The sequence below is a fragment of the Octopus sinensis genome, linkage group LG9 (assembly GCF_006345805.1).
Source record: "Octopus sinensis linkage group LG9, ASM634580v1, whole genome shotgun sequence".
In the NCBI taxonomy this organism is placed as follows: domain Eukaryota; kingdom Metazoa; phylum Mollusca; class Cephalopoda; order Octopoda; family Octopodidae; genus Octopus; species Octopus sinensis.
In genome coordinates this window covers 44928611-44943610 of record NC_043005.1, presented here as the reverse complement: position 1 = coordinate 44943610, position 15000 = coordinate 44928611, and the positions used below count along the sequence as shown (strand labels likewise).

General features: G+C 35.8%; 1 long non-coding RNA gene across 3 annotated transcripts in view; it reads right to left on the bottom strand.

The window, feature by feature from the left end:
* Positions 1 to 620: 620 nt before the first annotated feature.
* Positions 621 to 15000, bottom strand: part of LOC118764840 — a 20065-nt gene continuing 5685 nt past the window's right edge. Inside the window, exons 1-3 of one of the 3 annotated variants that reach the window (XR_005000664.1) lie at positions 13763 to 13774; positions 3458 to 3460; positions 654 to 737 (exon numbers count right to left, since the gene is read on the bottom strand). This is a non-coding gene — a long non-coding RNA (uncharacterized LOC118764840). Of the gene's footprint in view, positions 738 to 3457; positions 3461 to 10346; positions 10351 to 13369; positions 13380 to 13762; positions 13775 to 15000 lie in introns of those variants that run through there. The other 2 variants (XR_005000662.1, XR_005000663.1) reach the window with 2 other exon arrangements.

Sequence of the window (15000 nt, the reverse complement as noted above, 5' to 3'; positions counted from 1 at the left end):
GTGGGCAGTAAAGAAATAAGATAAGGAGTGGCAGGATATTTAAGTGGAAGAAAACTATAGCAGATGGCAACCAAGGAAGACATGGGCAGAAATGATGAAAACTGCCTGTCAGGAGGTTGAACATTAAACATGAAAAAAGAAAGGAAATGCTACAAAGACGCTGAGTTGAAAAGAACCAATCTGATCAATGCAAAGAAGAAAAATCAGACATAAAAAGAAAAGAAAATCAATGATGATGATGATGATGATGATGATCTGGAAAGTTAGAGCCATGTGAATTTGAACCATCGATGTTGTGGATTGAATATTCCTTTCAATTACTGTGAAGGAAGTAAAAAAAAAAATTGCACAAAAAAATGAGCTAATCCAAACAATGGACTGTTCAAAGCATATCATCATTATCATCATCATCGTATAGCATCTGCCTTCCATGCTGGCATGGGTGGGAAAGTACAAGAATATGTTCTTGCCAGGTGAGGTCTTCCACTCACCTTTGTATCCTGCTGTGTTGCTTATAAAATTTTGTATACTCTTACTTGACTCATTTCCCATTTATATATATATATGTGTGTGTGAGTATTAATTGCTGGCAGGGACACTGTATTTCGTTATACAACTATAAAAAACAAGTAAAATATAAAACCCTAAAAATACGACCAATTATTTCATATGGATATTCTACCGGACAACTCCCAATCCATGTTAAAATAAAAAATACACTAATTAAAAATCAAAAACTACAAAGTATGTTAAATGATTTATAAATCAATGCTGTGTCCTACCTCTGTTAGCAGTGCAATTCAGTCACTCGTTTAAGTTAACTGTGCAGATTTTCTATAGAAATCTGTAGAGATAACTTTAAAAAGTTATGTGTGTGTGTGTGTAAGAGAGAGAGAGAGTGAGAGAGAGAGTTGAGGGCTGGATTTTCATTGACGTGGTATTGAAAGCAGAATGAAGATCTGGTGAGCAGTAATTATTCTCAAACTGGAAAGCTTACTTGAATGCTTGCAGCAAAATAAACTTACCTAAAGCATCTACACCTCCAAACAAGTTTTTTTTTTTTGCTTATCTTGTTTTATTTATTTTGTTATGAGGTTTTTAAAAGTATCTGTGGACTACACCACCTCTACCATAGATGCCTATAGGAAACTTATATGCACTGCACGTAGACACCCATGGGCCAGTTGATATTGCCTGGTCCATAGGATAAAGGGTAAAGACCCCTTTGGTCATGAATGATTATGGGGTTGCACCTAGAAAGTTACACTCCAGGCACAAGTCCAGGCAAGGTTGTTTATGGAAGACCAGCAGTCACCCATGTATACTAGCTTCCCCACTCCACACCACTAATATCATCCAAGGGAAAGGCAAAGGCTGATACAGCTTGGTACCAGTGATGTTGTAACTCATTTCTATAGTTGAGTAAACTGGACCAATGTGAAATAAAGTGTCTTGCTCAAGAACACAACACACGGTCCAGTCCAGTAACTGAACTCACTACATCATGAATGTGAGCCTGATGCTCTAACCACTGAGCAATGTGCCTTCACTAGTCCATTGGTACCTACATAGATTGAATTGCTTATGTATATACTGTATCACATGAGGTGTGGTATGATACAATGTATTATATAGATTGTAATGTCATTGTTATGTATCTAGATGCTAAATATTCAATCTTCATAACAGGCCAACTTAACAGTCTGTTAGGAAATTTATATTTAACTTCAGGCATGGGTGTGTGGTATGAAGCTTGCTTCCCAAGCACACGGTTCTGGGTTCAGACCCACTCCATGGCACCTTGGGCAAATGTTTTCTGTTATAGCCTTGGGTTGACCAATGCCTTGTGAGTGGATTTGGCAGATGGATACTGAAAGATGCCCATCATATATATATATATATACATACATACATATATATATATATATATATATATATATATATATATTTATGTATATGTATATATATGTGTGTGTGTCTTTGTGTCTGTGTTTGTCCCCTACTCCATCACTTGACTGCTAGTCTTGGGGTGTTTTCATTCCCATAACTTAGCAGCTTGGCAAAGGAGTGGAATAAAATAAGTACCACGCTTAAAAATAAAGTACTGGGATTGATTCAGTTGACTAGTAAAATTTTCAAGGTGGTGCCCCAGCATGGCCGTAGTCTAATGTCTAAAACAAGTAAAATATTAAAAATAACAGATACAGTGGAAGGAAGCAATACCGAAGTGAATGAACTCAGGAAGTACAGGACCACAGTGAATAATGGCTTAGAAATGCAACCACAACAGTCACATCAAAAATATTATGTCATATACAGTGTATTATATACTAGAACTATACGTGTACTATACTCTATGACTTGCGGTGTATATACTAAAGTATATAAGATGTGAAATGATATACTGTTGCTTTATATGTACTGTACTGTTGAGAATGTAGTAAATATCTTTACCATCACTTAATGACAACTTTTCCACGCTTGCATGGGTCAGTCAGAATTTGTTGGGGCAGATTTCCTACATCAGGATGCCCTTCCTGTCACCAATCCTCACTTGTTTACAGTGGAGGTAATATTTCCCTATAGATAGACATGTTTTTCACAAAGACTGGAGACAAACGACCTCGTTTGTTTGAGGATGATATTCACAGCAACCACACTATGTCTAGATATGTGTGCATACATGCATACACATGCATGCATATATACATATATGCATGATAAGGTTCTTTCAGTTTTCATCTATCAAATCCACTCACAAGGTTTTGGTCAGCCCATGGCTAGAGTTGATGACTATAGCCGAAGGTACCATGCAGTGGGACCGAACTCAAGATCACATGATTGGGGAGCGAGCTTCTTAACCACACAGCCATGCCTGTACATATATATTATATTATGTAATAAGACAGCTGTCTCTGACCCTCTATCATACTCTGACCTTTCACCTGGCACAAGGCCACTTCTATTGGCTCCACTCCCTCTCTCAGCTGAAAGCTTCTTATCTTGCAAAGCTACTTGATGACCCCATGGGTGCTTGTGACACATAGAAAGAATTTGTGCTGGTGCCATGCAAAAAGCACCTGCACTGGTGCCAGATAAAAAACATTTGTGCTGGTGCCATGCAAAAAGCACCACCTGTGTTGGTGCCAGGTGAAGACATTTGAGCTGATGCCATGTAAAAAGCACCCATGCTGGCACCACATAAAATGTACCCATGGTGACCCCATCTAAAAAGTACTCATGCTAGTATCACATAAAAATCACTTGTGCTGGCCTCATATATAGAACTCCTTTGCTGATACCATGTATAGAACTCCTTTGGCACTATGTATAGAACTCCTTTGCTGTAAAAAGCACCCAGTACACTCTGTGAAGAGGTTGGCATTAGGAAGAGCATCCAGCTGTAGAGACATTGCCAAAACAGACAACTGCAGCTTGGTGCAGCTCTCTGGCTTACCAACTCCTGTCAAACCATCCAACCCATGCCAGCATAGAAAATGAACATTAAATGATCATGATCATGATGATATACACTAGTCTCACAAGTACTATACTCTACAGAATATAGTATACCAGTACAGATAAGATATTATAAGTAGTATCGCATATACTATAGCTATTTGCATACTGTACTACATAAAATGTATCTTCCAATTCAGTTTTAAGACTGCTACACTAAATTAAATGTTGATGATGTCAGTAGCTAAATATTACTACACTATACATATTACTACTGTACAGCTATTGCATTATATGTACTATTACATACTGTGCCACTGGATAACTATTGGATTATATGCAGTATTCTGTGAGGCAATACTGTCTGGCCATTACACTCTATGTACTGTCTGGTGAAATGTTACTGTTTGACTGTTGCACTGTAAATGTATGGTGTTGTGTTTATCATAAATCTTACATGCAATGTTGTATGATTATTATGGAGTGTGAAGAGTGTATTATTGCTGCTCTTTGATTTTATATATATAAATATATATAATATATAATTTATATATATATATACACACACACACACAAATAGTATATGTTACTAGTGCCTTACATGTAACTTTGCATGACTACTGTGGTTAAATTTGCAGTGTGACTACTTCACTACACATACAAATATATGTACAAATATGCATATATATATATATATATATATATATATATATATGTATATATATATATGCATATGCATACTATACATACGCACACACACACATGACACACACATATATATATGCATCTATATATGTATATGTATATATATATAATTATATTCCCTAATATATATATATATATATATATATATATGCAAATATAGATACATATATGCATATATATTTATACACACATATATTTACATATATGTGTGTGTGTACTTATGTATACCTATGAATATATGCATGTGTGCTCAATATACATATATATATATATGTATGTATGCATATGCATATACTATATGTCTACAGCACTGTATGTGCTGTTGCATGGCTATTGAATCGGGTGTTGTGTGGATGGAGTATGCAGTAATTGCTGTATTGCTATGTAACTACTTGACTATGTGCAACGTGGAGCATTCCAGTGTGTAATGTGAACTAGATGATGACTGTACTATCTGTACAGTGTTGTGTTCCCTGTGGCCATGTGATATCTGTACTCTGTGAAAACTGTTCTATTGTGCAGCTACGTAACAATTGTATGACAGTGAATACAGTCTGAAGCCAAAGTACACAAAGTATAATATAAGTACTAAACCTAAGATAAAAGATTAGTGTAAATAAAATAGATGGTGAATTAATTATATTTATCTGGCAGAAATGTTTCATTCCTTGACCATTTCTACAGTTTATATCAGTTGTAGGGATTTGTTTTGGCTTTCGTTATTCAATACGAAGAAGCTAGACATAGTGGAAGATTATAAAGAGAGATAAGTAAAACTCTCAAACAAAAGAATTGCTGACATAATTTGTGTGATAAGAATTCCTATTGGATGGTTATATTTCCATAGGTAGAAAGAAGATAGGCTTCTCTATAGAAATTTATCTAAATAATATGAAATCCTTTATGTCTGTCTATACATAATTGAAAATAAAGGAAACAAAAGAGAGAGAGAAACTCTCTTCCATTCTCTAAATAATAATAATGATAAAAAATAACAAAGATTTCGGTAGCAAAATACCCGGTAGCATTTTGAAAAAGCAAAAAAAGAATGACAAGTCCCTCCAGTTCACGAAGGTTTATTTGATGTGGTTTATATTTTGGTTGCCAGTACAGACAATAGATAGATAAATAAATAAATATAGATAAATAATCTTATATATATATATATATATATATATGTATATATATTTGTGCATGTATGTTTATTAGTAATGGTGACAACCTAAAGGTTGATTATTTATGGCTGAATTTTTACAGACAGTATGTATTGTACGAATTGTGGTTGAAAAGTGAGGGTGATTTTTTTCCTTTCCTTTTTTTACCATTGTTACTTAGTTTGTTCTTATTTCACGATAAAACTTTGTCTGCTTCCATCAAACAATTATTTGAAGGGGAAGAAATAAAAGAAGGAAAAATAAAAGGAAAAGCAAAACCAAAATAAGCAGAAGTTTCTAATATATGTGGTTGCATCAGTTCTTGGAACTCATTAAGGTTTGATGTTAGAAAGAGATAAATGGAACCATCATCACTACCATTAACTAGATGGTTACTCAGATATTAGAGACATTAAAGCATCAGAGAGAATATATCACAGTATACGTTCTGATGTTTGGGATCCTGAGTTCCAATCTCACTGAAGTCACTGCCATTTTTCCAGGTTGGTAAAAATGCATGAATCCAAAATGAGGAATTGATAGAATAGCATGAGTGTTGGAGTGGATGTCTTGATGTGTTTGTTCCAACTCTTTGCAGTCCGAGTTCAATTGCTACCATGGCCTAATTAGGTGGTGGACTAAATTTGTCATCTTGCTTTATACCACCACCAGGTACTTTGGGGTACCTTTAGTAGAGTTCCCTCTATTGTAGGCATTGAAGTTACAACTCCAATTTGAGGGAACTTTTCTCCCTTTCTCCTTCCCACTTATCTTGGAGACCCTCTAAAGGATTGTGGGAAATGCATTCCCTGCTGATTGTCTTTTACCTTCTACTTGTTTCAGTCTTTGGACTGTGGCCATGCTGGGGCACCACCTTGAAGAGTTTAGTTGTAAAAATACCCCCCCCCCCCGGTACTTATTTTTAAGTCTGCTGCTCACTCTGTTGGTCTCTTTTTGCTGAGAAACCTCATGAAAGTTACATGTGCTATGCAATATAAAACACTCAAATTTCCCTCAACTTATTCTTCACCCATTTTAAAGCAGGAATCTTATCCTAAATTTCCTAAATTTGGGAACAAATTACTCATAAGAGAACAACACTGACGGGGAATGACTGTAATCAAAGGATTGTCTGATTGATGCATCACATTTAACTATCGACATCAACATGGTATTTAGGCTTGTTTTTTCTCAGAGATATCATGACAATGGAACATCTATGCAGTCATTCAATCTACTAGAAATGTCAATTAAATTCTACTCAAATGAGATAGTATTACTTTTTAAAAAAAGAGGATGCACTAGATAATGTAAAGATCCCCTTCATGTCCAAGGGATTGCACCTAGAAAGTTATCCTCCAAGATGCAAGTCCAGGCAAGATCATTTATGGAAGACCAGCAGTTGCTCATGCATACCAGTCTCTCCTCTCCACACCAAGGGAAAAGCAAAGACCAATACAGCTTAGTACTAGTGACATTGCAACTCATTTCTACATCTGAGTGACCTGGAGCAACATGAAATAAAGTGTCTTGCTCAAGGATACAACACAGAGCCCAGTCTGGGAATTGAACTCACTACCTCATGATTGTGAGCCTGACAATCTAACTACTGAGCCATGAGCTTTCACGTGCATTAGATAATGTTGTCTTAAACACCTCTAAACAATGGAGTGGTTACAACTGACTTGGCACTAAACAACAACATAACAGCTTCAGTGGAATATGAATAATTGGCTAAATAACTAACTGGCACTCGACCAGTTATGATGATGTGTGTTCCAGTTGATCCAATCAACAGAACAACCTGCTCATGAAATTAATGTGCAAGTGGTTGAGCACTCCATAGACATGCATATCCTTAACATAGTTCTCTGGCAGATTCAGCATAACACACTGAATGTGACAAGGCTGGCCCTTTGAAATACAGGTATTACTTATTTTTGCCAGCTGAGCGGATTGGAGTAATGAGAAATAAAGTGTCTTGCTCAAGACACTTGCCACAGGGAACTGAACTCCTGGCCTTACGATCATGAGCTGAATACTGTAACTACTAAGTCATGCGCCTTCACAAATAACCAAGTGTTTGATAGCCTCATAATTAATTTGTTGGCAAGTTTGCTTCACCATCAAGCATCCATTAAACCATATGAAGTTTAAGGTGGAAACCACTAAATCAAAAGGTTATAGAATTCCTATTAAGTTGTGGAAATTGCGACAGAAAAAAATAGAAATGAAATAAAACAGTGAATTATGTTTTCTTAATTAAGCATAAACTTTAGAGATATTCAGGTGTGAAAAATGGGAAATTATACCATTCATGCCTTTCCTTAAAACATTAGATCTGTAAGTTGACAGGCATGGCTATATTGCTTAAGAGTTTGGCTTGCAGCCACGTGGTTCTTGGTTCAATCTCACTGTACAGCCTTTTAGACAAGCGTCTCTTACACAGCACCAAGTTATAGATGACATTCTTTGTCATTTTTGCTATCAGATTTGCAATGAACCAAAGTGGCTTATTAGAAACTTGTAACTAACAACATTATTATTCAAAAATTACGGTAAAAAACAAATAATGCCATGTTTTCTTATTTCTTTACTGCCAACAAGGGGCTACACACAGAGGGGACAAACAAGGACAGACAAATGTATTAAGTCGATTATATCGACCCCAGTGCATAACTGGTACTTATTTAATCGACCCCGAAAGGATGAAAGGCAAAGTCGACCTCGGCAGAATTTGAACTCAGAACATAGCAGCAGACAAAATACTGCTTAGCAGTTCACCCAGCATGCTAACATTTCTGCCAACTCGCCCCCTTATAATAATAATACCGTGTTTTCTGGCATACAAGTTGAATTTTTTAGACCAAAGTGTACACCCCCAAAAGAGGTAAGTCTTATACACCAAGAGAACTTTGGAAGATTCAAAATTCCAGGTGAAATGCAACAGGATTTGGAAAGATAATGACAATACTTGAATCTCTTATCTTTTATCTTTTACTTCTTTCAGTCATTTTACTGTGGCCATGATGGGATGCTGCCTTGAAGGATTTTAGTTGAATAAGTTGACCACAGGATTTTTTTTTTAAAAGCCTAGTACTTATTCCATCAGTCTCTTTTGCTAAGTTATAGGGATGTAAACACACAAACACTGATTGTCAAGTGGTGGTGGAGGATAGACACAAAGAGACATACATACTTATATATGATGGGCTTCTTTCAGTTTCCATCTACCAAATCCACTTACAAGGTTTTGGTCAGCCCAAGGCTATAGCAGAAGACACTTGTCCAAGGTACCACATAGCGGGACTGAACTCAGGACCATTTCCCTTTCAAATTCTTGCTATTTCATAACTTTTACACATTAATTGGGTTAACATGCATATAACAGAAACAAAATTTATTGCATGGTTACTTGATCTGCTAGAAATAGCAGCCAAATCTCCCTGAAATCAAACAAAATAATACCTCATTGAATACTGGAGTCCCTATATATGTAGTTCAAGACAAAATAATTCATAAATATTTCATAAACTAAGAGTAACTGTCAAATGAGTGGTGTTCCATTGTGATATTTGTTCATTATACACAATATTGTTGCTGCTGTTGTTATGGTTGTTGTTGTAGTTGTTGTTACTTAGCCTCAAACCAGCCTTAATCATACTGGCATATTATAGAAGGCATTCCAGCTGTGACCCTCTCATTTATTTGGTGTGATTTAGGACTACTTTATCAGTATCTTTTTTTCTTTTTTATCTAAAACAGCAGAGTGTGCCCTATGGAATGTTTGGCTGCTATTTTTATTAGGTCAACAGATCCCACAAAAGACCTCATACTGAGAGTAGTAAAAAAATATAGGATAGTTATGTAGGTCGGTAAAATAAGATATTGTTGAATAAATCTATCACAATGTATACCTTGTAGTACTTCATCCACTCCAGAAGAATAAATAGGTACAGTGTGTCTGTGTAGTAAGAAGTCTGGTTCCCAACCACATGGTTTCAGGTTCTGTCCCACTGCATGGCACCTTGGCCAAGTGTCTTCTACTATAGCTTTGGGCTGGCCAAAACCATGTGAGTGGATTTGGTAGGTAGAAACTGGAAAAAGCTTCCCAACCACATGGTTCCAGGTTCAGTCCCACTGTGTGGCACCTTGAGCAAGTGTCTTCTACTATAGCCTTGGGCCATCAAAAGACTTGTGAATAGATTTGGTAGATGGAAACTGAAAGAAGCCTGTCATATATATATATATGTATACACACAGATATATATTTATGTGTCTTTGTGTCTGTGTTTGTCTCTCCCCCCACTTGACAATCATTGTTGGTGTGCATATGTCCCCATAATTAGAGGCTCAGCAAAAGAAACCAATAGAATAAGTATCAGTCATGAAAATATAAGTATTAAAGTTGATTTGTGTGACTAAAATATTCTTCCAGGTTGTGCCCCAGCATGGCCGCAGTCTAATGACTGAAACAAATAAAGATATGAAATAAGAGATAAGAGAACATTTGGCTCAAGAATACTTGTTTTTTTTTCACATTTTCATTTTCTTGGTCAGCATCTTGGAATTAATTCTATCTCATCATATTTTAATATCTGTCGTCCATACTTGCACAGCATCAGAGAATTCTTCTTTGTTTTTTGGGGTTCTTTGTTGGTTATTTTTTCATCCTTTTAATTTATTTATTTCAAGCTACTTACTGGGTAAAATAATAAATTTTTAAACATTTGTTGGCACTCAGATCTGATTAATCTGCATGCAATCTTCAGTGGTTTTCCTTCGGTGGTTGCTAATAGCCTTTAATTCCTAGAACAACTATAATCTGAATGTAAATTAATAACTTTAACACCTACTAATACTTGCCAATCTTTGTATGTACTTATTGGCTATATTACATCTTGTCCTTTGGCTAACATTTTCGTAGAATTCTGCTTCAAGCAAGCCATATAACCCCTCATAACTTTTTTATTTTTTGGAATTTTCAGAAAATTTTTGCAAATTTGTATTTTACACAGGGGAATTCACATGACTATGAAAAAAAATTTAAAAGATTTAAAAAAAATTTTTCAAATCTTTTTTTTTTAAAATCATAATTTAAAATACTGAATTTTTGGCTTGAATCCCAGCAATAGATCATTAAATGTGTTTATGGTGAGAAAGATATTGAAAAGTATCATTACATCAGAGTGACAAACAAGGAGAGTATGAGGTGGTCGTGAGATGTGCTAAAAATAGCAGGTACTCTTGAGATGTACTAAAAGTAACAGCTAAATAGCTCTTAAATCATGCACCAAAATTTTTTTCGTTTGGTTTTTGCGTAATCATATGAATTTCCATATATGGAAAACAAATTTGCAAAAATTTTTTAAAACCTCCAAAAAATAAAAATGTTACGAGGGGTTATATGGTGTGCCTGAAGCAGAATTCCACCATTTCCTTCATCCTCAAGATTGTTTCCTTTTAAAAGAGAAACCTTATCAGACACACATCAAAGAAAGATGATCTGCAGGCAAAATCTATAAAAAGAAATGCTTTATTAACACCAATATAATTATTTTACATTTATTGTCTACAGAGAAAGGAATTCCAACTAATTCAATTTTTCATAGAATAAAATGACCAAAGGCACTGACTCCGTGCTTCTTTAAGGGTTATGCAGTTTACCAAACATAGAGAGAGTGAAAGAGAGATAGAGGGAAAGAGAGAGTGGGTGTGAAAGAGGGAGAGAGAGAAAAAAAAACAAGACTGAAGTGTAAAACTAACTGTTGAAGTGGAAAGGATATTTTTATCTTATATCTCTTACTTGTTTCAGTTATGTTTAACTGTGGCCATGCGGGAGCACTACCTTGAAGAATTTTTAGTCAAATGAATCAGCTCCTGTACTTATTATTTTTTAAACCCAGTACTTATTCTATTGGTCTATTTTGCTGAACTGCTAAGTTACAGGAATATAAATACACCAACACTGGTTATCAAGCAATGGTGGGGGATAAACACAGACACAAAGAGACACACACAAACAAACACACACACACACACAAACACACACATGCACATGCACACACACACACACATATGACAAGCTTCTTTCAATTTCTTATTTCTTTATTGCCCACATGGGGCCAAACATAAAGGGGACAAACAAGGACAGACAAACGGATTAAGTCGATTACATTGACCCCAGTGCTTAACTGGTACTTAATTTATCAACCCCGAAAGGATGAAAGGCAAAGTCGACCTCGGTGGAATTTGAACTCAGAACGTAGTGGCAGATGAAATACTGCTAAGCATTTCGCCCGGCGTGCTAATGTTTCTGCCGGCTCGCCGCCTTTCAGTTTCTGTCTACTAGATCCACCTGTAAAGCTCTGGTCAGCCCAAAGCTGTACCTTTAGGCTACTTTTTCAAGACTCATAAGGGCCAGTTTCTTGGTTTCCATGACATATATATTCCCCACCTGGCCGGGACCCCAATCCGTCGCAGGATTACTCATTTTTACCAGTTGAGTGGACTGGAGCAATGTGAAATGATGTGTTTTGCTCAAGAACACAACGTATCACCCACCCAGTTCAGGAATTGAAACTACAATCTTACAGTCATGATTTAAATATCTTAACCACTAAACCACATGCATTCATGAGGCCCAAAGCTATAGTGGAAGACACATGTCCAAGGTACCATGCAGTGTGACTGAACATGGAACCATGTGGTTTGGAAGCAAGCTACCTACCGCACATCGACACCTGTGCCTATCGACACAAGAACATCTGCACCTACTTAATTTAACTGTGATACACATATCCAGAGTAGACCTCAAATGAAATCTTAATGGTGAAAGAGAGAACAAAGAAGTATGGGAAGAAAGAAAGGAAGGAAAGAGATACATATGTGAGGATAAGAGAAGAATAAATTGTAATAATGTGCACAATATGCAGTCTTGAATGTCTATATTTTTAAAAGGGCCAAGAGAATAGTATGGAAAAGGAGTGTGTGTGTGTGTGTGTGTATGTATTTATATGTATATTTATAGAGTTCAAATTTACAGTAAACAAAAGACAAAGACAATTGAAAGAACAACAAGCAGGTGTTTTAGTTTAACACTCAGGAGGAATGAAAAATACTGAGTAACGCAGTAAAAAGTTTGTGCGACGTTGATACTCGCAGTGATGAGGAATACTAGGACTGTTAAAAAAAAAACATTATCTTGAAACTGGTTAGAAGGTGTGGAATAACATTTGTGTAATTATATTGAAAGAGCTGCTGTGACTTTCTACTTCGCCAAGTTTCCGAATTTGTTATAATAACCAAAATAATTTTTTTTTCCAGATATATTTGTGAGTATTGTGAGTGGTGTTAAATCAGCCAAATCTTCATTTTGGTACTATTTGAAAGTGAACGTTGTTGTTTGTTTGAAGTCCAGGCTGCAAGTAAACTTTCAATATCGGTGCATTTCACTGTTGCAGTGGGGGTGGGGAATTACATAGATAAACTAAGACACACACACACACACACACACACGTACATTAACACACACCTGAAGCCTATCTCTGTCCCTGTATGTGTCTGTCTCTGTCTTTAGATGTGTGTGTCAGTCATCATGAAAATGTATGTATACTGAGATACATACACTGTCACACACATATACTTGTCCGTCATCAGCCTAATGTAGGTAACAAACATGCGAATATAGAAAATGTGATGTCATAGTCATTGTGATGGTGATATAAAATGTCGTTTATGATAGGTGACTGAAACAAAAATGATAATGTTAAATTTTTGTACTGCAAATATGTGAATGAAAATATAGCTTAGTTGGTAGGCAAAAGTTTACTGAATCTTTTGATACCCCTTATGTCAAAATCAGCAGCTCGGTTTTGGAAGGCATAAAGAACATTTGCACACACACACATAATATATATATATATATATATATATAATTCTTTTTTGGGAGCAGTGGATCTCAAAGCAAGTAAAGCAATAAATAATCCTTTCTACTATAGTTGCAAAGCCTGAAATTTTAGGGGAGGTGGCTACTTGATTTCATCAACCACAGAACTTGACTGGTACTTATTTTATTCACCCTGAAAGGACAAAAGTAAAGATCAAGCTTGGCAGAATCTGAACTCAGAATGTAAAGATGGACAAAATGTTTATTGGCATTTTGTCCATGATGCTAAAGATCCTGCCAGCTCTCTGCCTTCACATGAAGCAATAAATAGCAAAAATTAAATATTAACTTTAAAAATCCCCTTTGAATAGAAAAATAATATGTGTCCTATGGACAGCCTTTGAATTTTCTATCAAAAAGGACATTTCCGTCCAATATTTGCATGCTATTATTAGCAATAGTTTTCTGTGCTTTGAGATTCACTTATCCAAAAAAGAATTGTTCTCTCGAAGGATTATAATATTCTCATGATGTCAACAATTATGTACACACACACACACACACATCTGTAAGTACACCTTGTCTTCAATGAAGTCCTGTGGCTGTTGCAAGTGAATGTCATTCATTTTCAATATTCTGTTAAAACATGCCTGACATTTCTCTATCAATTCTTTGTATTTGTACTTATAGTGGGATCATATTACTATACCAGTTCTTATGAACCTTCACACATTCAAAGTTTTCCTAGTAGCACTACATATTATAATAATAATTGATATTATTGTTATTTCTATTAGAAGTGCTAACATTATTATTGTTAGAATGTTTCATAATAATACTTGAAGCTCTGAGTGAATTATCTTTTTTATATTTATATTTACAATTATTACATCTAAAGTCATTTTTCTAAAAACTTAACCATTTAATATTTACATCATTCTGCTGAAAGTAATGCTTATTTATTCACATTGTTTTGAATTAATCATGCGTTATCTCATAGCTTTGCAATTTTGATGAGGTAGCTGTTAATTTTTAGAATGATATTGTAGGGTTGGTGTGAAAGGCTAGATCTGGACAATTTGAGCATAAAAGAAGTTGAATAGTTTGGCCAGATATGACTAGTTTAAATGCTAAAGGGTTGAAGGGTCCTTATTATCAGTACATTCATAAATTCCTTGACAAGTCCAGATGAGTAGATTGAGCCATAATATGAGGGTTTAACTTTAAGAGTGTAGACTTTAGAGCTGTCCAAGTTTCAAAAACTTCTGTATCATCATCCTTTTATTTAGCACGCCATAGCTCTTATCCATCCAGGGTCATAGGGACAGCGTCTTCAGGCATCAGAAGCAGCCATCATTTAAATTTTCCAACTGAATTTCCAAGTGTGGCCAGCTAAAACTGGATATTCTCAAACCATCTCATTCTTGCTCTATTTCTAAGTCTCCTAGTTGACTTGGCTTGAAGAATTCCTCTTGTGACATTCTAATCCGATGGCCATTGTAACAGAGCTGTGAGCTTTCAGTGCTGAGAAGTAGCAGCACGACCTGAAGAGACTCCCTGGTCTCTAAACTTTGCACTTTGTCATGTAATGTTACTCCAAAAGTCCTCTAGAGGAACAGAATAGGATCAAAGGAACACAAAGAAAATATGAGCTATGCAAGTCTAGAGTCAACTCCTTCCTTCATTCCCAGTAGACCATCAATGCCCAAACTGTGGCAGAACCTTCCAAGCACACATTGTCTTGATTGGCCACAGCTGGACACACTGTGACCCAGCTTCCTCTCCCATGTGATG